General features: G+C 40.1%; 1 long non-coding RNA gene across 2 annotated transcripts in view; it reads left to right on the top strand.

Annotated features, from left to right (window-relative positions):
- LOC122698254 overlaps positions 1-10125 on the top strand; it is a 60613-nt gene extending 50488 nt beyond the window's left edge. Inside the window, exon 6 of one of the 2 annotated variants that reach the window (XR_006342300.1) lies at positions 10070-10125. This is a non-coding gene — a long non-coding RNA (uncharacterized LOC122698254). Of the gene's footprint in view, positions 1-1233; positions 1643-10069 lie in introns of those variants that run through there. The other variant, XR_006342299.1, reaches the window with a different exon arrangement.
- The last annotated feature ends 11487 nt before the right edge of the window (positions 10126-21612 follow it).

Consider the following 21612-nt stretch of genomic DNA (forward strand, 5'->3'; position numbering starts at 1 on the left):
TAGAAAAAAAAGATAACTTATTATGCAATGAAAGCAATTAGAAAACAGCGACAGACTGTATACCAAAAAAAGAGAGGGGAGAGACTAAAGTGAGGCATGGAAATTAATGAACAGAAAATAAGGAACCAAAATATCAACAACACCAAAATCTTGTGTTTCAAAAAGGTTAATATAAAGACAACCCTCTGCTGAGATCTATTAAAAGGAGGAGACATAAGCTATACCAGAGATGAAAAGAAGTACACAATTACAGTGAATTTTAAAATAATAAGAAAATATCATAATCAACTTTATGCCAAGATATTTAAAATATAGATGAAATAAGCAGTTTTTTAAAACAACTGTAAATCATTAATATTGAGTCAAGAAGAAATAAAAAAACTCCATTGGACTTTGTAATAAAGAAATTGAGCCATTAATTCAAAATCTATTCGTGATAAAGCAATGAAGAACTAGTTTTCAGTGAACAGACCAATAAAAATAAAAATATCTGATAATGCCAATAATTGTCAAGGACCAAGGGCCATATGAATTCTCAGACTCAGATGATGGGAATGTAAATTGTTACAACCACTTGGGAGACTCTAAAATTGTAGCTCTGTACTTACCCTATGACCTAGCAATTCTACTTCCAGGAATTCGCTCTAGAAAAAGGCTGGCATATGTCTATAAGAACAGATGTACAATGTGGGTCATTTAGTGTCTTTTGAAACAGTACAAAACAAAAATTTATATAAATTTCTATTGGTAGGAGGTTAGATAAATAACCTCCTATATGCATATAGAAAGCCAGGAAGACTATTAGGTGAAATGAATGAACATAAATATGTGTTTCAACAAAAATAAATCTTAACAAAACTTTGAAAAACAAGTGGCTAAACAATACATACAGTATAATATTATATAGAAGTTTTAAGAACACAAAATAATATTCATTGTGGATTCACACAGATAATAATAGATACCTATAATTTTAAAACCTGGTTGGGGTGATTCAAATCAATTTCAAGACAGTGGGTTCTCTGGGGAAGGAGGGAGGGAAATGGAGTAGAAAAGGATTCAATCATATCTGCATCATTTTATTTCTTTAAGGAAAAATGTGTCAAGTCTAGACAGTGTTTATGGATGTTCCTGTTATTCAGTGTATTTTTTTGGTACACTTGAAATGTTTGTGACACTTTAAAAAAATAGAAAAATTAATACCAGCTCTGTCTTCTTTTATAAACATTACAGGATATTTTTCCAAAGTTCTGTAAACAACAAAGCTCTACACGAGTGTGAATGGGTGTGTTCTTCCACTGTCCTGACGGTGCATGTCTTGTCTTCTATGCTCCAGAGCCCAGGGCAGAGGTGTGGAGCCAAGCTGAGCCTCTCTTACCTGCAGTTCCTACAAGGTCAATGTTAAGATCAGATACAAGAGGGAATGCTGGCTCTAGTTTAAGTGACATGTCAAAAAGCATAGAGTCAGAAGTGTGGAGAGCCAGAATTGGGAGATAAGAAAGGCAACCTATGGCTGATTCATATCAATGTATGACAAAACCCGCTGAAATGTTGTGAAGTAATTAGCCTCCAACTAATAAAAAAAATAAAATAAAATAAAAATTTAAAAAAAAGAAACGCAACCTAAAGGAGGGAAAGTGTACTAGGGGGATGAAAACCAGGGCCCAGGGATCTACCCCAGCCGAAAGGGAAATGGCATGAACAAATTCTACAGGTGAGGACTGAGGTCCACAGAGGTTTCCACTCGGCTTCGTAAGTCAGCTCTTTGAGAAGAACGAAGCAGAGGGGGGTAGAGCCGTTATGACTTCTGTTAGATGTGGTACCTTGCAGTTTCATCAAGTTGGTTTTCCTTGTTCAGGCTGCTTCTTTGATGATGATGCTTGCTCTTGAGACTCAGGTTGCATTTCTCACGTGTTGGTTGTGTTTGACCTTGTATTGTGGAGTGAAACGGTTGCATTCACCGTGAGCTAAATGCCTAGGTTTTAGGGTCAATGAGACTGGAGTTTGAATCTTGGCTTACAACTTACTAGATGTGTACTCTTGGAAAAGTTGTTTAACTTCTCTGAGGCTTCATTTTCTCATCTGCAAAGTGGGGCTAGTGAAGGGGCCTCCTCCACAGAGATGTCAAGGAATCGATTAGCTGCATGGTTCCTAGCACATAAAACTGTTCATGAGGGTGACCATTTTTTGTAAATGATGATATTGTTTTATGAATTCTGTCAGACATCTAAAAACAACAGTGTAGACTTTTGTCTTATTCCAGAGATGTGTCAGGAGGGAGAATACTAACTACTCAATTAACAAAAGGCAGTTGATTCTTTCCACGACCAGTCCCTTTGCAAACAGCACACAGGGTTTCCAGGTAGTAAGGCCTTTGTCCTCTGCCGACAGTCACAGCAGATTCCTCAACCTCGTCAAACCAGTCTGATCAGGATTCATGGCTTCTAGTAATTGATCTTCCCTGGTGGCTCAGATGCTAAAGGGTCTGCCTGCGATGTGGGAGACCCGGATTAGATCCCTGGGTTGGGAAGATCCCCTGGAGAAGGAAATGGCAATCCACTCCAGTACTCTTGCCTAGAAAATCCCATGGACAGAGGAGTCTGGTAGGCTACAGTTTGTGGGGTTGCAAAGAGTCGGACACAACTTAGCAACTGGACAACAAGTAATTGCTCTAGTACCCGCTTCAGCCAAATCCTGTACACTGAGGTAACCAAGGAAGTTCATTGTAATATTTGGTTAAAAGAGAGAGAGAATTAAGAGAAAATGTATTAAGGAACTAGATATGACGGTTGTACAACATTATGAGTGTACTGAATATCACTAATGACAAATTTATGTTCTGTATATTTTATCAAAAAGGAGAGAGATGCAAAGGTAACTTCTGAGATCCACAGATTAATCCATCTGATGCAAAATTAGACTACGTTTCCAATAAAGAACAGAGGAGACAAGCAGTCACTTTCGGAACTGACAGAGATGTATAAAAGATGTAAATATACTGTACATAACAGATGAAAGTATTCCGTGTCATACTAGTGACCTTTAACTTGTGAAGGTGAACTGAAACCCAGATCTGTCCAACCTCTAAGAAGCAACTGTCTATGATTTGAATTCAGCTTTATGGGAATACACAAAATGTGACAGGTTCCACTGATGCCCCTTTCTTGGTGTGGTGATGGTAGTGTGGTTCTTCATTTCTCCAAGTTGTCTGGCATAGGACTTACATTTCCTAAGAAGGACACAAAACTTACCAACAGTTCTTTTCTTTTCCCCAAATTAAAGTCAGGCATTTGTTAGCTTCATATGTTTAAAGAGGAAATAAGAATATGTTGCTTGGGAGACTTCTGACATAGAGGATCTTTTGCTATATGTTAAAGGGTTTCCAATCCAAGTGAAGATTGGAACCTCACTTGTGACCTTCAAGGTCCCAGCAGAGCGGGGAGCATCTCTGTAGGGGAGAGGTTCCAGGTGCATCTCAGTGTACAATAGCACGCATCCCTGAGGATTTATGCTAGGCCCAGCACTTTGCTAAACTCATCACAAACATCATCACAGTCAACTGTCACAACAACCCTATGAAGACAAGGGCTATTATTATGCACATTTTATAGATGATGAATGTGATGCTTGGAGATATTAACTTTCCCAAAGTTATATGGCTAGTAGGTAGCAGAGCCAGATTAGAACTCAGGGTGGTGTGATTCCACATCCTGAGCTGTTTAACCACTTAGCTCTATGACCTCTGCTCCACCTCAGTGGGGAACTGAGTTTCACCACATTTTTTTTTCCCACCTCTTGCTCTGCTTTCGTCTAGGCTGACTTTGTCCTCAAATGGGCATTTTCTTTTCTTTTTCGATTTTATTGGAGTATAGCTAATTTACAATGTTGTGTTAGTTTCAGGTGTATGTATATATGTGCTTTTATTTTATTTTTCCATTCTATGAAAAAGCAGGCTTTTTCTACATGGTGGCAAAAGATGGTCCCAGCAGCTCTAGGTTTCCATGATTCGTGGCATCTGTGCTTTCCTGAAGGAGACTAGATATCATAATTGTCCTGGGAAGGGCTCTGTGGCAGGTTCCCTGAATATGCTCCCCCCAACAACTCTTCCCTTTCCTATGTAAGCACACCAGTCCTCCATTAAGATGTGGAGTCTGTTTCCTTTCCCATGGAACCTGAGATGGTTTTCCTTGGGCCAATACAAAGTGATGAAAATGACCTTCGGGAACTTCAGCGTCCAAGCCTTTAAAATACCAGCAGCCTTTGTTTTCATTCTCGTGCCATAAAGAATCCCGGGCTACAGTACTGGAGAAAGACCACACGGGGCAACCCTGCAGGATGAGATGTATGTGGAAGGAGCCCCATGGAGGAAAATCAAGGCCCCACAGCTGAAGGTCATCAATCACCATGGCCTAGACCTTCGAGCTCAGCCCAGCTGCCAGCTAAACCAGGTGCATGAGTAAACCCAGCCAACACCACTGGGCAGAAGAATGCCCAGTCAACCCACAGAATCATGAGAAATAACTAATCATGGTTGTTTAAAGGTGCCAAGTTGGAATGCATGGCTATGCAGGGATTGGCTTGGCATGGGTGACATCACATGTCCAGGGGCACATAGGCCTCTGATTAGAAAGGTGTGCTTTTCCTGTGTCCTCCCTTGAAACCTCAGTGGCTACTCACAGAAATGCTAAGCAGCTGGGAAAAAACCTATATTCACCTACTCCCTGTGGATTTATATTAATGTGGCCTTCAGAAAAAGCAAGGACACTGGGGTCCAAATATTAATACTTGGATTTGAATATTTGGCTCTCTCTTTCCAGTGAGTCACCATCAATAAGACATATTGCCTCTCTGTGTCTCTCTAAAAACTAGAAATAAACTTAATTTTGCATACAAGCTTCTTTTGTGGAGCTAAACTGAGAGTTATTCCACAAACATTTACTGAGATCTCCCAACAGACTTGACAGTACCCATTACATTGTCAGCTCGTGGAGAACAAGCTCTTTGTACGATCATGTTTTCTAAAGTTCCAAAATTACTTATTGAATGGATGAACGGTGACAGATGTGGGGAAATGAACACATTTTCAATAGGTTTCCCATATTTTTCTACATTTGTTTCTTTTTGTCCCCCTTCTCTACAAGGATGGTGTTTAAAAAAATTAATGCACATTTAATTTTCTTAAAAGTTTTATTTTTATTATTTTAACCTTTTAAATACAATGATTTGCTAACTCATTAATTAGATTTGCTGGGTCTTCCCACCTCATTCCCAAGGAGATTTGCAGAAGCTTTAAAAAAAGAATCATCGAATATAAAAGGATAAAATACAAGAAAATTGGGGCAAAGGGAAAATAAAGGTCAGAACAGTGATTTGTTAATCTATAACAAATTACAACATACCTTGGCTTTTTTTTTAGGCTGGTATCTTCACTTAAGGTAATTAATTCATCACTGGTGCCAAGATTTCTAGAAGCAATAAAATCTGTTGAATTAGCCACCTGTAGTTTTGCCATAAACAGGTCCACTCAAATTTCATTCAACACATCGATTGGTAAGAAAGGTCCTGAGAACTGCCCCTCCTCCAGTTGGGTTAAGTTGACCAGTTCAGCCTAGGAATGTAACCATTGTGTATGTGGTGACCAGGAAGGAAGCAGTGGAGACTATTAGGTAAAAACTAGAAAGCAACCAATAGCTAAAAACCAAGCTTCAGGCTCATGACTCTATGACTTACCAGATATATGACCTTGAGCAGTCATCTTTCTAATCTTCAGTTTCCTTATCAGTAAAATGGCTGAATTATAGTACTAAGTGAAGTGAGTGAAAGTCGCCCAGTCGTGTCCGCCTCTTTGCAACCCCATGGACTATATAGTCCATGGAATTCTTCAGGCCTGAGTACTGGAGTGGGTAGCCTTTCCCTTCTCCAGGAGATCTTCCTGACTCAGGAGTCAAACCAGGGTCTGCATTGCAGGCAGATTCTTTACCAACTGAGCTATGAGGGAAGCAACACATAAAAGATGCTCAGCATTGCTGATAGAGAGATGCAAATCAAAACTACAATGAGGTACCACCTCACATTGGTCAGAATGACCATAGTTAAAAAATCTACAACTAATAAATGCTGGAGAGGGTGTGGAGAAAACAGAGTCCTCTTACAGTGGTGATAGGAATGTGAATTGGTGCAGCCACTATAGAAAACTGTATGGAGGTCCCACAAAAAACTAAAAACAGAGTTGTCATATGATCCAGTAATCCCACTTTGGGGCATATAGCCAGATAAAACTATAATTCAAAGAGATAATGCACCTCTATGTTCATATCACTATTCACAATAGCCAAGACATGGAAAAAAACCTAAATGTCCATTGACAGATGAATGGATAAAGAAGATTATATATATATATATATACATATATATATATATACACATAGTTCAGCCATTAAAAAGAATGAAATAATACCATTTGCAGCAACATGGATGAACCTAGAGATTATCATTGTTGTTGTTCATTCACTAAGTTGTGTCCAACTCTGTGACCCCATGGACTGCAGCACGCTAGGCTTCCCTGTCCTTCAGTATCTCCCGGAGCTTGCTCAAACTCATGTCCATTGAGTTGGTGAAGCCATCCAACCATCTCATCCTCTGTTGGCCCCTTCTTCTCCTGCCCTTAGTTTTTCCCAACATCAAGGTGTTTTCCAGTGAGTTGGCTCTTTGCTCATGTAAAGTATTGGTGGCCAAAGTATTGGAGCTTCAGTTTCAGCATCATCCTTCCACTGAGTATTCAGGGCTGATTTCCTTTAGGGTTGACTTGTTTGATCTCCTTGCATCCAAGGGACTTACTCAAGAGTCTTCTCCAACACCACAGTTCAGAAGCATCTATTCTTCAGTGCTCAGCCTTCTTTATGGTCCAACTCTCACATCCATACATGACTACTGGAAAAACCATAGCTTTGACTACACAGACCTTTGTCAGCAAAGTGATGTCTCTGCTTTTTAATACACTGTCTAGGTTTATCATAGCTTTACTTCCAAAGAGCAAGCGTCTTCATTTCATGGCTATAGTCACCATCCACAGTGATTTTGGAACTTAAGAAAATAAAATCTGTCACTGTTAAAGATTATCATGCTAAGCAAAGTAAGTCAGAAAGGGAAAGACACATACCATATGATATCACTTACATGTGGAATCTAAAATATGACATAAATGAACCTATCCACAAAACAGAAACAGATTCACAAAGAGAACAGACTTGTGGTTGCCAAGGGGGTGGGGCACGGGGGAGGGAAGGATTGGGAATTTGGGATTAGTAGATGCAAACTGTTACATAAAGTATGGATAAACAACAAGGGCCTACTGTATGGACTTCCCTGGTGTCTCAGACGGTAAAGAATCTGCCTGCAATGTGGCAGACCTGGGTTCGATCCCTGGGTTGGGAAGATCCCCTGGAGAAGGGAACGGCTACCCACTCCAGTATTCTGGCCTGGAAAATTCCATGGATTGTATAGTCCATGGACTCGCAAAGAGTTGGCCACGACTGAGTGACTTTCACTTTCACTTTCCTACTGTATAGCATAGGGAACCGTATTCAATATCCTGTGATAACCTAATGAAAAAGAATATGAAAAAGAAATGAAAAAGAATATGAAAAATATATAACTGAGCCATTTGCTGCACAGCAGAAGCTAACACAACATTGAAAATCAGCTATACGTCAATAACATTTAAAAAAATAGTACTGGCAACATAGGATTGCTGTGAGAATTAAATGAGATAATCTGCATAGCAGATAGTGCATTTTCTTAAGTGTTAGTCTTACCACCATTGTAGTAAAGAGCAGATGGATTGTGGGAGGGAGAGGGTCTCTGGATCTTGGGCAGGTGTAATTTCATTATAAGTCTGAGTGAGTGGGTATTACTTAGGACACTTTGGTGGCAAGTGGAATGGAAGTAATACTATAGTTTGAAAATTATTAAGGTGCTTTTATATTTAGTTTGTCAGAACACATGATATTCACCTTAGTCTTCCGGGGGCATCCTTCTGCCTAGAGAGACTGAAAGTGTTACAGAGGAATGCAAAGAGGAAATCCAGGTTCTGGCACTCAAAAATGGGATTTTTCTATACTACCCTAGCTTTGCAAGTCAGACTATTATGAGAGAATTGCATATTTTCCTTTACCTCCATCTTTATTTTCAAGTTCTAGTCTTGTTGAGTTCCAAGAAGGGAAAGCATGCCCTTTTCTTGGCCCCAGAGGGGTTATAGAAAGGAGGAGAAAGAAAAAGAAGCAAACTGTGTTTAAACGTGGGGTCCAATTTTCCCTCTTTGGGCTTCAGCAAGAGGCTTTTGCCCTGCTGGCCATTTGGGTCTCTGGAGACACCTTGATAGCTGTTCTAAAGCAACCAGGAAAGCAGTCACATCACATCCACTAGATTTGGTAGCTCAGCTGGGTCAGACAGAGGCAGTCCTGGGGTTTAGGTTTTCTGAGCAGCCCTCAAGCATTGAGGGGCTGCAATAAAACTGCCGTGCTGGAGCAAGCCATTCTCCCTGTCCCCAAAGCTGGTGGGACACCTGAGAGAGTGGACCTCTGGCTGGGGGCCAGATGGAAGCTGAGGCAGAGTTTCATGCGTCTGCAGCTGGGAATGATGAGAAAAAGCCAAGACAGCAAAGAGAACAGACTGTATCCTCCACTATAACCCCTCATCACCACCACCCCAAATAATGTTGAAAAAACCTCTTCGGTGTGACCTCAGACCCCTTAACCACTCTGGGCATCCACTTCCTCATCTATAAAATGAAGAAGTAGTTGGTATAATCTCCAAAGCTCCCTCTAGTCATGAAATTCTGTGATTCTACCATTTAAATCAATGTCAAACCTTCTCCTAATGTATACAGTTTGTGGTATGAAGACAACCTCATTAAAGTTACAGGTACCCCAAGAGTTGCAAAGGAGTTATAAGGCCTCGTACTTAATAAATTTCAGGCATACTACCTTGACAAAAATATCCTCTGTTATCATATCAAGTAACAAATTAAACAGAATTAATGAGCTTCTACTTTATGAATTTTAAAGTAAGATATTAAAACTCTATATTCCTTACTACTCAGCAATAAAATGCAGGAAACTATTGATACATAAAACAACGTGGATGATTCTCTAAATAATTATTGAGTGAAGGAAGCCAAGCACAAAAGATTATGTACCAACTGATTACATTTGTATTAAACTTCCTATCCATCACAACAGAGGCAGATCAATGGTTGCTTGGGAGGGCAGTTTACAGAGGGGATTACAGAAAGTGCTTGAGGAAACTTCTGGTAGCAATGGATGTATTCACTATCTTGATTATTGGTGATGGTTTCATGAGTGTATATATATGTCACACTTAGGAAATTCTACATTTTAAATATGTGCAGCTTTGTTGTTGTTGAGTCGCTCAGTCATGTCAGACTCTTTTGCAACCCCATGGACTGTAGCCCATAAGGCTTCTCTGTCCTGGGAATTCCCAGGTGAGAATACTGGAGTGGGTTGCCATTTCCCTCTCCAGGATGTGTAGCTTACGGTATGTCATTTATACTTCAATAAGTCTGTTTTTTAAAAAGATTGTACTTTACAAAGCAAAAGAAATTTTATGTATTTTTTCATTTGTCGACTTCAGTAGGAAATATGTGCTAAAATAAAATTTTAACTCAGTTATTATATTGATATAAAGAAAACAGTAAGATTATATGAATATAACATAGTATAAATATACACAATACATAGTATGTATGATTATGTGCATGTGCTCAGTCGTGTCCAACTCTTTCGCGACCCCATAGACTGTAGCCTGCTAGGTTCCTCCGTCCATGGGGTTTTCCAAGCAAGAGTACTGGAGTGGGTTGCCACTTTCTCCTCCAGGGGATCTTCCTGACCCAGGGATCGAACCCTTATCTCTTGAGTCTCCTGCATTGGTAGGCAGATTCTTTACCACTGTGCCACCTGGGAAGTCATGTATGATTATATGGACTCCAAATAAGTTTTGGAGCATATAATCAAAATACAAAGCATATAATCAAAATGCTTTGTGTTTTCAGGGTGCTATCCAGTCCATCCTAAAGGAGATCAGTCCTGGGTGTTCATTGGAAGGACTGATGCTGAAGCTGAAACTCCAATACTTTGGCAACCTCATGCAAAGAGTTGACTCATTGGAAAAGACCCTGATGCTGGGAAGGATTGGGAGTAGGAGGAGAAGGGGACGACAGAAGGTGAGATGGCTGGATGGCATCACCGGCTTGATAGACATGAGTTTGAGTAAACTCCAGGAGTTGGTGAAGGACAGGGAGGCCTGGCATGCTGCAATTCACGGGGTCGCAAAGAGTCGGACACGACTGAGAGACTGAACTGAACTGAACTGAAGCTAGTGTGCAGCAAGATTAAGGCCATATCCATTAGACTTCACGTGTCCAGAGTCAAAAGTTGATTATAGATTCTATCTAGATTGTAGATTCTATTTAGATTCTTCTGCTTTAATGGGTCACAACACTGAAGTCAGATTTGCTAGACTTGAGTAGAAAGTGGTCATCCCAAAAAGCAACAAAATATTAAACCATGAGATGCCATACATGTCTAAAGTATATATGGTCCAAGATCCTTAAACCTCAAGATTTAAGTAATCATATTGTCATTTGTTTAGATTTTGTTCAATCAGGAGTGAGATGCTGTTTACTTCCTTTTGGATGCTTTGCCTGCAACTAAAATATAGTCATCAGTGAGCGGTTATGTCTCAGGTATCATCAACAGGTGTACATGGCAGGTCTTCCATCTCAGCTGTGGGTCCCTGAGAGAGAGCAGCAGAGAGGAGCACTCGCCTTTAACAGACTAAGCGAAAACTCTCTCTAAAATAACATTTATCAATATTGGTTATGTGCATTTGTTTTAACTTCAAAAGCAATTTTAGAAATCATTATTGAAGTATAATTGGATTCTTGCAAATTCCTAACTGTCACACCTTTTTGTCTTCTTTGGAAAGGAACGCTTTTAAGAAACAAGCTCTGCAACTCACAGAGAGAGCGGGAGAAAAGTGTGTCAAAGTGACCAAAAACAAAAGTCCCTTGTTCTGAAGAAATGTGTGGATTTGAAAAGATTAGCAGAAGACCAACTCAATTCACATAATAGCATACACATTCTCCATAAGAATTCAAAATGCTTTGTGTTTTCAGGGTGCTAAGCTAGGGTGCAACAGATTAAGGCCATATCTGTTAGACTTTGTGTGTCTGGAGTCGAAAGTTGATTTTAGATTCTAAAGTTTTCTTCTCTGTTAGGCAGTGAGGTTTTCAAAGATGAGTTTCAGGGCACGTTTTGACTCAGTTTTTGTGGGGACAGGTTGACAACTGCAGCTATATTTTGAATTCACTGAAGGACACTTTCATTCTGGAGTAGTTGGGAACTTGAAACTTGTCAGGTCAGGACTATCCATGTCTCATCATTCTGTTGTTAGATGAATAGCAGTGGAGAATGAGGCCAGAATACCAGCAAGGGAGAAGAATCTGCTGCAATATGGATAAAAGAGGAAAAAAGACCTGAAATCATCCTATTTGGGAAGGTGGGTGGGAAGTCTTAGGAGGCCAGGACAGAATGTTTGTAGTGGCCATTTCCTCTGCTGTTAAGAGCCCTCAGGTTTTATTTTGAGGAAAGCACCCCTCTGCCATTATCAGCTGTGTGATTTGCATGCAATTGACCCCAGCTTCAATTCTGGGATGAACTGTAATTGGTTTAAGCCACCCTCTGCCCTTTGGTCACCACTGTCTTTCCAAAATAGGCACACAATGCAATCTTAGACTAGGTGCAAAGAGATATTGTGATATGGGGGGTGTGAGGAGCAGTGGGTTCCTTCTATTCGTTGGGAACTCTCTTCCCCTGAAGAGTGATTATAGGGAATTCCCTGGTGATCCAGTGGTTAGAACTCAGTTTTCACTGCTGTGGCCTGGGTTCAATCCCTGGTCAGGGAACTAAGATCTAATAAGCCACACAGCATTGCCAGGAAAAGGGAAAGAAGAGAGAGATTATAAAAGCTAGAGGCCTGGCCCACTTGGTAGTCATTTTCTTAACTGAGTTCGGGGGTGTCCAGAGCTGCCAGGCAGCCACTTTACGGAGGATAAAGTTAGCCCAGCTGAGGGCAGAGGGAAAACGTGAAGAGAAACAAGTCCTTAAAGTCATTTGAGCTACTGGATCAAAATATCCCCAATATCAGATACCACTGTACTTTCAGTTAAATAAACCAATAAGCTCCATTTATTGCTTAAATGAATTTCTATGACCTGAAACTAAAGAGTCCTAACTAATCACTGATCGTTTTATAAGGTTTGTGGATAGCCCTAAAATATGCAGAAGAGTAAAATGGTTAAACGGTAAGTTGTATGTTGTGCTGTGCTGTGCTTAGTCATGCAGTTGTGTCCGACTCTGTGACCCTATGGACTGTAGCCCCGAGGCTTCTCTGTCCATGGGGATTCTCCAGGCAAGGATACTGGAGTGGGTTGCCAAGCCCTCCTCCAGAGGACCTTCCTAACGCAGGGATTGAACCCAGGTCTCCCACATGGCAGGCAGATTCTTTACTGTCTGAGCCACCAGAGAAGCCCAAGAACACTGGAGTGGGTACCCTACTCCTTCTCCAGGAGTTCTTCCCAACCCAGGAATCGAAATGTTATGTATATTTTATCATAACTTTTAAAATGCAGGAACATCTAGAAAAAAAATGCCCAAGTTTATGAGTCTAGAGCTTCTGAGTGTACCTAAAAATCCCTGGAGAGGTCCCCTAATTGTTCAGATTCACCTTTGCCAGAATCCTCTGAAAAGGCTTTTTTTTCCCCAGCAGGTCTGCATAGGCATCCCCTCAATGGTAGCAGCTTTTTTTTAACCATTCTTTTTTTTATTGATGTATAATTTACAATGTTGTGATAGTTTCAAGTGTACAGTAAAGTGATTCAGTTATATATACATGCATATAAATAAATTCTTTTTCCATTATAGGTTATTATAAGATATTGAATATAATTCCCTGTGCTATACATTAGGCCCTTGTTGATTTATTTTATATGTAGTATTATAATATATGTTAATGCTAAACTTCTCATTTATCTCTCTCCCTCCCTACTAATCTCTTTGGTAACCATATATTTGTTTTCTATGTCTGTGAGTCTATTTCTCTTTTGTAAATAATTTCATTTGTATCATTTTTTTAGATTCCATTTATAAGTGATATCAAATGATATTTATCTTCCCCTGTCCGACTTAGTTCATTGAATATGATAATTTCTAGCTCCATGCATATTGCTGCAAATGGCATTATTTCATTCTTTTTTATGGCTGAGTAATATTCCGTGTGTGTATGTGTGTGTATGTGTGTGTGTGTGTGTGTGTGTGTGTGTGTGTGTGTACATATACTCCATTGTATATATGTACCATATTTTCTTAATTCACTCATCAGTCAAAGGATATTTGGGTTGCTTCCATGTGCTGGCTCTTGTAAATAATACTGCTATGAATACTGGGGTGCATGTATCTTTTCAAATTAGAGTTTTCTCCAGATATATATATGCCCAGGAATCAGGCTGAAGGATTGTATGATAACTCCATTTTTAGTTTTTTTTAAGGACCCTCCATACTATTCTCCATAGTCATGTAGCTTTTATTCTTTTATTATTTCCAGGCCATTTGGGCCCTGTAAAACCACACACCTACACACACAACAACAAAATTAGAACTAGCTCTCATTCAGTTGGGTGCTTGTTCTGTACAGGTACCGGGCTGATTAATTTATGTGTATCATTCAATTTTTTTAGTAACTATTATTCTTAGTATCATACTTATTTTATACATTGAAAAACTGAAGACTGGAGGAATTGAGAAACACGCCATGTTCGCACAGGAAGCAAATGACAAGGCGATGACTTGAACTCTTTCAGGACCACATTGAAGGGTAAAAGCTCCCTCTAACAACGTTAGCTACCAATGGAAGAAGCCAAAGAGGCTGGTCCAAAGCCTCTGAGGCATAGAGATGCTCTAGCCAATGTTTCCTCTTCTCTAGGCAACAAAAACAGAAAAGCAAACATTGGTTAGCAGCATACACACTTGCGCATAAATTACATGAAATCCCAGGATCATTTATTTCTGATTAGAAATTTCCCAACAAGCTCACATTGATGAGAAAAAGGATTGAATTTCTTCTGCCTTTGTTACTTTTGTACAGTCAGTATATGTGCTAGATTTGTGGTCAGCTGTGGGTTAAAGGAGACGAGAATGGGACAGGACAAGAGCTGGGAAGGGAGACTGAAGAGAATCTTGAAGGGTCCTAAACAGCTTGCCAAGGTTGTGGGTTTTGCTCACGGTAGTGACTTGGACAATTACCCAAGGACACAGGTGAATTTGAGATATTGCATGAGTTGGGCTCCAAGGAGATGAACTGGGGATGCCTCAAATTCTAAGATGGGCAGATGCTATAGCAGAGAATGGGCAGACCAGCGTCCAGGTCTCTAAGCCTGGTTGTTGTTATTTAGTCGCTGAGTCGTGTCTGACTTTTTAGCGACCCCATGGACTGTATCCTACCAGGCTCCTCTGTCCATGGGGTTCTCCAGGCAAGAATACTGGAGTGGGTTGCCATTTCCTTCTCCAGGGGATCTTCCCTACCCTGGAATCTAACCCAGGTCTCCTGTGGCTCCTACATTGGCAGACAAACTTTTTACCACTGAGCCACCTGGGAAGACCCAAGCTTTACTTATCCTATCTCATTTAACCCTCATCTATGATGTAGGTGTGGATGAGGAAAGTGTAATTTAGAAATCCATTTAACTCACCAAGTTAACTCAGTTAACTTACCAAGATGCCCCATCTGTCTAGCTACAGACCCCTGGTCCTTGACAGTCTCCCTCATTGTGGAACTAAGATGAGGCCTTGAGACTAGGAAGAGCATCTTGGCTATTGGTCTGGGGATGAAAGCTTGACTGTGCTTTTCAGTTAATGAGAATAGTCAGACTCTGGAGGTCCAGATAATTGCAAAAGCAGAATTGATTTTTTGGGTAGTCATAACTTTCATAATTTGACCAAAAAGAAATTGCTGAGCTGTATCATAGTCAATTATCATAAATTATAGTGCTTTGAAATTTTCCATCTCTTGCATGATATGTAGGTGCATTGATTCATTCAACAAAGATGCCCTGATGTCCTACTGTGTGCTGGACACTGTCCTAGGAGCTGGGGGTGTAAAGATTAACAGGATTCAGCCTCTGTTTTCAAGTTTACAGTCTATTGAAGGAAATAAATATTGTAGAAAATAAAACACTATGTGCCAAATGCTACAATAGAGATATTTGAATAACTCTGCCACAGAAGTTTCAAAAAGGTAATGCTAGAACTGGGCTTTAAAGAATAAGCAGAAATGCTTCAGAAACATTGTTGTTTAGTCGCTAAGTTGTACCTGATTCTTTGCAACCCCATGGACAGTAGCTTGCCAGGCTCCTCTGTCCATGGGTTTCTCCAGGTAAGGATATGGGAGTGGGTTGCCATTTCCTTCTCTAGGGGATCTTCCCAACCCAGGGATTGAACCCACATCTCCTGCATTAGCAGACGGATTCTTTACCACTGAGCCACCAGTGAAGCCCTCAAAGATATTACAGGAAGGAAAGATTCTAGGTAGAGAGGAATTGGGGTCTGCAAAGGTGTGGAAGAACACAGTCTGACTATAGATCAACATCAGAGCTTGTGATACTGGAGTTATATCAAGAAGGATTTGCTGGGGGAAATGGGTAGTATGGAGGATGGTAGTAAATGGTAGTAAAACTCCAGCACAGTTCAGATATCAAACAGGTATTAAAATGCAGTGAATGTGTTAATCCTTTTTGAGTTGGCTGAGAGGTAAGACAGCAGGATGTAAGTTGTGATTTGTACTAAGGTAAAACAGTCTGGGTATAATCAAGGGAGATAAACCATAGAGTAATTAGTAGGGAAAGTCTAATATAAAGAATTATTAACTATAACAGGGGTTTGGAGTCATGAGGATTGGCTAGTAAGAATTAAAGAAACTCTAAAGAATATGGAAACAGTAGATTTACTGTATAACAGCATGTCTATTATATAATATCTAATAGCCCTCACCCCTAGGAGCACTGAAGGAAGAACCTCCACGGCCACCACGGTTGAAGTCCAGATCTTGTTGGAGGCGGCATGACCATGGCTCCCTGGATGGCACAGAAGGTGTTGGGCTGCTGTGCCAGCAGGACTTACCAGCTGTGTCAGATCATTACGCTGGACACTTTCAACTTATACAGTGCAGCATGTTGCTTATATCTCAATAAGACCGGAAGAAAAAGATTAAATGGAAAAAAGATGTGTGTCCTCAAGTAAAAAATAAACAGCTGGATAAATAGAAGCCTCTTGAAGGCACTAATTACTTGCTGGCTAGGTCAGAAATAGAATTTTGGTTTCAAGTTTTAGTTGAATATTCTTTCTACTAAACCCTGAAGTCTGAAGAATGGTCATTAACCCACATTAAGTGTGAGCTTTTAAAAATGATCAAGGAGGGTAATTTTGCTTGAGAAGGACAATTAGCAGTTATGTGGGCTTTAAATTAATATTCAATTTATTAAAATTATACATTAAAAACTATTTTCTTAGATTTTAAAAAATTTTACCTTATAAGTGTTATTTTAGTTACAAATCTAGTAACATTTTTTGACACTCAAGTACTTAAAGTTTAGCAGGTTTAATTCTCCCAAATCAGTCAGTCAGTCAGTCAGTTCAGTTGCTCGGTCGTGTCCGACTCTTTGCAACCCCATGAATCGCAGCATGCCAGGCCTCCCTGTCCATTAACAAATCCCAGAGTTTACTCAAACTCATGTCCATCGAGTCGGTGATGCCATCCAGCCATCTCATCCTCTGTCATCCCCTTCTCCTCCTGCCCCCAATCCCTCCCAGCATCAGGGTCTTTTCCAATGAGTCAACTCTTCGCATGAGGTGGCCAAAGTACTGGAGTTTCAGCTTCAGCATCAGTCCCTCCAATGAACACCCAGGACTGATCTCCTTTAGGATGGACTGGTTGGATCTCCTTGCAGTCCAAGGGACTCTCAATAGTCTTTTCCAACACCACAGTTCAAAAGCATCAATTCTGTGCTCAGCTTTCTTTATAGTCCAACTCTCACATCCATACATGACCACTGGAAAAACCATAGCCTTGACCAGACAGACCCTTGTTGGCAAAGTAATGTCTCTGCTTTTTTAATATGCTATCTAGATTGGTCATAACTAGTCTCAAATTTACTGTGTGTTAGTCATTTAGTTGTATCCAACTCTTTGCCACCCCATGGACTGTAGCCCGCGAGGCTCCGCTACCCATGGAATTCTCCAGGCAAGAAACACTGGAGTGGGTTGCCATGCCCTTCTCCAGGGAATCTTCTGACCCAGAGATCGAACCTGGGTCTCCCACATTGCAGGCAGATTCTTTACCATCTGAGCCACTAGGGAAGCACATCTAATTTACACATGTAATAAATACTTTAAGCATAATTTGCATAATATCCCCCCAAGCACTTCAAATAATTTATAGGTAAGACTAACAACCTTATTTGCAAAATCTTTTTAAGCACTTAAGCACTTCTTACAAATGCAATAAATAAAATGCTTTAATGTAGTAAATCAGTTTCTATTGCAAAGAGTAATTCTGTTAATAATTATCATATCCTTCAGCTTAAAATAACAAGTCTAAACTAAGTCATATATTTCAGATAAAATAAGCTGTCTGATTCTCTGATATGCCAGATTCTCTCAGTGTATTAGGCATTGTATCAGTCAGGATATCCGCTACGTTATTACTCAGTTATTGCTCAAAAATCTTAGTGACTTAAAACAAGAATTTGATTTTTCACTTATACGTCATGTTTACTTTGTGTTGACTGAGGGGTCTCCTCCAGGCCCTCCCCACTCTTGGACACAGGCTGATGGAGAAGTCACTAAATGGAGTGTTGCTGGTGGCAGAGTGACAGAAAGTGGCAAATTGTGTCCTAGTTCTTAAAGCTGTCACACCAACGTGACACATGTTATTTCTGCTCACATTTGCTTTGCTAAACAAGTTACTTGGCCACCCCGAATTCCAAAAAGGCATGAAAGTACAATCTTTACCATATTTCTCTGCTCTGAAGTTGAGAGCTAAAAACACTTCATAAGGACAGCATCAGTAGTCATCATAGACACTTTAAATAGGAAATGTACATGGGATCCTAATGACTGAAAGCCACAATACTAAATGTGTTGTTACTGATTTGACTTACCCAGTGGTCTGTTGGAGAAACCAACTTGTACCCACTTTTAGAGCTGACTGTTAAATTTACCGGAAATTTGCAAACCTGTGGTTAAACAATCACTATTAAGAATCATTTTTTAAAATTAAATTATTTAAACTTACCATTAAATACATTGTATTTAAAACAGAAATAATAAATACTCAAAACACTTTATTTTCAAATTATTTACATATTTTAATGTTATCTATTTTCTTGAGGTTATTTCCATCTATTGTATCTGTAATGGTAGAAATAATTTATAGTTTTGATGTTTTATGGTGCATCCTTTTCCAACTCTGCACAAAGTAACATCTCGTTAGATTATAATTGGCCATGGTGGGAGTATATACACCATGGAAATCAGCAAACACTATAAATCAGGGTTTGATTTATTGTTTTGTCAATTATCTAGACTTAAGGTAGTAAGGGAACAAATGTTAGTAACACAGTTTAAATTTCAAAGTGTGTGATGTCTGTAACCATTACACTGTGACTAGCCCGAAAAGAATTGAAGAAATATTCTTCCAGTGTTGTAAAACCATTATCTCATTCAGTAAAGATGTTAGCCATGTTATCGACATGATTAATAAGAGAAGTCCTGACACACATCTTTTTTGTTTTGTTTTCATCTTACCAGTTCATGTGAAGGAAAATATTTACCAACACTCATGTTGAAACTGTACTTGTCAGCAGCAACCAGTGGCTGGCTGTGGCTGTAAGATTTAGGTAAAAATCCAGAGCATTTTGTGATAATCATTGTTACATAGAATTTAAAATAAGTATTATATCTCATTTATAGGTTGTGTTCTAGCCTTTTATAGCCTTAAAAATAGCAATAAAAATATGTATGTATGTATATAACATAGACACATGCAATCACACACTTTCCTCCAGAGAACTGGTTGTTGATAATTCAACAGCACCCTGGGGCTTACCGCATCTCAATATACCTTACTGAATTTGCAGTCTTCTGCAAAAAGTTCAAATCCTCAATTCTTTGAGTCTGACATTGGAAGTCATTAAAATCTACCAGAGGGTTAAAAAAAAAAATATATATATATATACTAGGGTGTACTTAGGTAATCCTTGGGTTCTTGTGATAGGAAAAAAAGAAAAAAATCACAGTAATAAAATTCTCCATGAGGAAAGAAAGACGCTGAACCAGTGGACTCGCTTGTGTGTCATGCAGAGGAAAACGAAGGTACTGGGTCCATGAGAAGGCCCTGACTCGCCCTCCTAAAGAAGCAGTCTTTAAGAGAATGACGGTGTGGATGACGCTGAGTGGCTGTGGCATAGGGAATTCAGGGTGATCTTGGCCTAGAGCACCCTGGGGATAAAGACCAGCAGCCCTAGCCCTGACTCTGCCCTGTCAAGGTTTCAGCAGGCCTAGCCCCATGGCAACAGTGTTGAGCAGAGACTTCTCCACACATAGGGCCAGTTTTGGTGCCGAAAAGTTGGCCTCTGTGCACCGGTGCTGAATCGATTCTTGGAGGCAGAGTTTGGGGTGAAGTAGAAAGTAATAGCTTTACTGCTTTGCCAGGCAGAGGGGGCACAGCAGGCTGGTGCCCCTCAAAAACTATGTGTCCCAACCTGGGAGGATTTGATGAGTTTTCAGGGTGGGATTCAAGGTTCAAGGGTGGGGTTGCTGATAAGCTTGAGGGCCTATACACCTTTCATCTAGTCTCAGGTTCTCCTAATCTTGACGTTCTTCTCTGGTTCCTTTAATCTTGCCTCAGGTGGTTTCTTGGCTGCTCAGTATCCCCTCCCTTCCCCAACTAGCAACTGTTCGAATCTGCCCTTTGGAACCCAGGGAAGGTCATGTAGGCTGAAGTCTGTTTCCTACAAACAAGAAAGATAGAAAGGTTTCTGCGCTCAGGAGCCCCACAGTTTCAGTTTTAACTGAGTGAGCAAATAGCATGCAGGAGCAAATGTAGGAAATTTGAGGCTCCAGCAGGTCAGTCTGGCTTTCAGCTGCAAAGCTTCAGAAGCCAAGCTGTGCTAATGACCCAAGTCCCCCAAGGTTTTTGGCTCTGAGTAAAGTTTTTGTGTCAGGTGAGATTCTTTTTCTAGAGAAGTAGCACAAGTTTGACTCTGAGAAGGAAGAGGGGAGGAGGAAAGAGAAAGAAAAGAAAGAGAAGGAGGAAAAACTTGATCTTTAAGACCAACATGAAGTTGGGATTGAAATCTAGCACCATGGCAAAGGGCAAGATATTCACTCTTTTAAAAAAATTTTTTTTAAATTATTTATTTATTTGGCTGTACCTGGTCTTAGTTGCAGCATATGGGATCTAGTTCCCTGATCAGGGAACAAACCCAGGCCACCTACATTGGGAGCATGGAGTCTTTCTTAGCCACTGGACCCCCTGGCAAGTCCCCAGGACATTCACTCTTAGTAGAATGGGAATGAAGGTACTCACATAGACAAATCTTGGTAGATTGCCAAACAATAATGTCCCAGCTTACAGGGGAGCTTGCTACCAAAGCCAGAAGTACAGAAATATAATGTTTCCTAAAGAAAGAAGTACTTTAAAATATATAGTGTTGTAAAAGAGCTGTTTTCTTGCTCTCTAAATTTTAGGCACAACATCAGACAAAGCCTCAGTTACTCTGACCTAAATTATAGCTCTAGATCTTGCCTGAGTGCTCAGTCATGTCTGATTCTGTGTCACGTCTTGGACTGTAGCCTGCCAGGCTCCTCAGTCCACGGGGTCCTCCAGGCAAGAATACTGGAGTGGTTTGTCATTTCCTACTCTAGGGGATCTTCCCAACTCAGGGATTGAACTTGGTCTCCATTGTCTCCTGCGCTAGCAGGCAGATTCTCTGCCACTGAGCCACCTGGGAAGCCTAACTGTAGATCTTAGAGAATTCATTAAACTCTCTGATTCTCCATTTTCTCATATTGGTAAAAGAACACCCACCTTGCTAAATTATTGTGAAGAGTAAGTGAAAACACATGAAGTGTTTGGGTATAGTTAAGTGGCCAATATCTGGTAGCCATGATTATTTCTACTTAGGCCTTCCAATCAGAATTAGACTAGCAATACTTCATACTACATTTCTTTTTTAAGTCTAAGAAAGTACTTGATTTTACTCAGGGCATATTTTTTAATTATTTCCTTAAAATTTATAATTCTTCATTAATGATTTCTTAAGAAAATTTATTAAGAAATCTTGTTTAAGGACTTCCCTGGCTGTCCAGTGGTTGGGACTTCGGCTTCCAATGAAGAGGGTGCGGGTTTGATCCCTTCTCTGGGAGCTAGGATCTCATGTCCCTTGTAGCCAAATAAACCAAAACAGAAAACAGAAGCAAT

This window comes from Cervus elaphus, chromosome 1, assembly GCF_910594005.1.
Source record: "Cervus elaphus chromosome 1, mCerEla1.1, whole genome shotgun sequence".
NCBI classification, from domain to species: domain Eukaryota; kingdom Metazoa; phylum Chordata; class Mammalia; order Artiodactyla; family Cervidae; genus Cervus; species Cervus elaphus.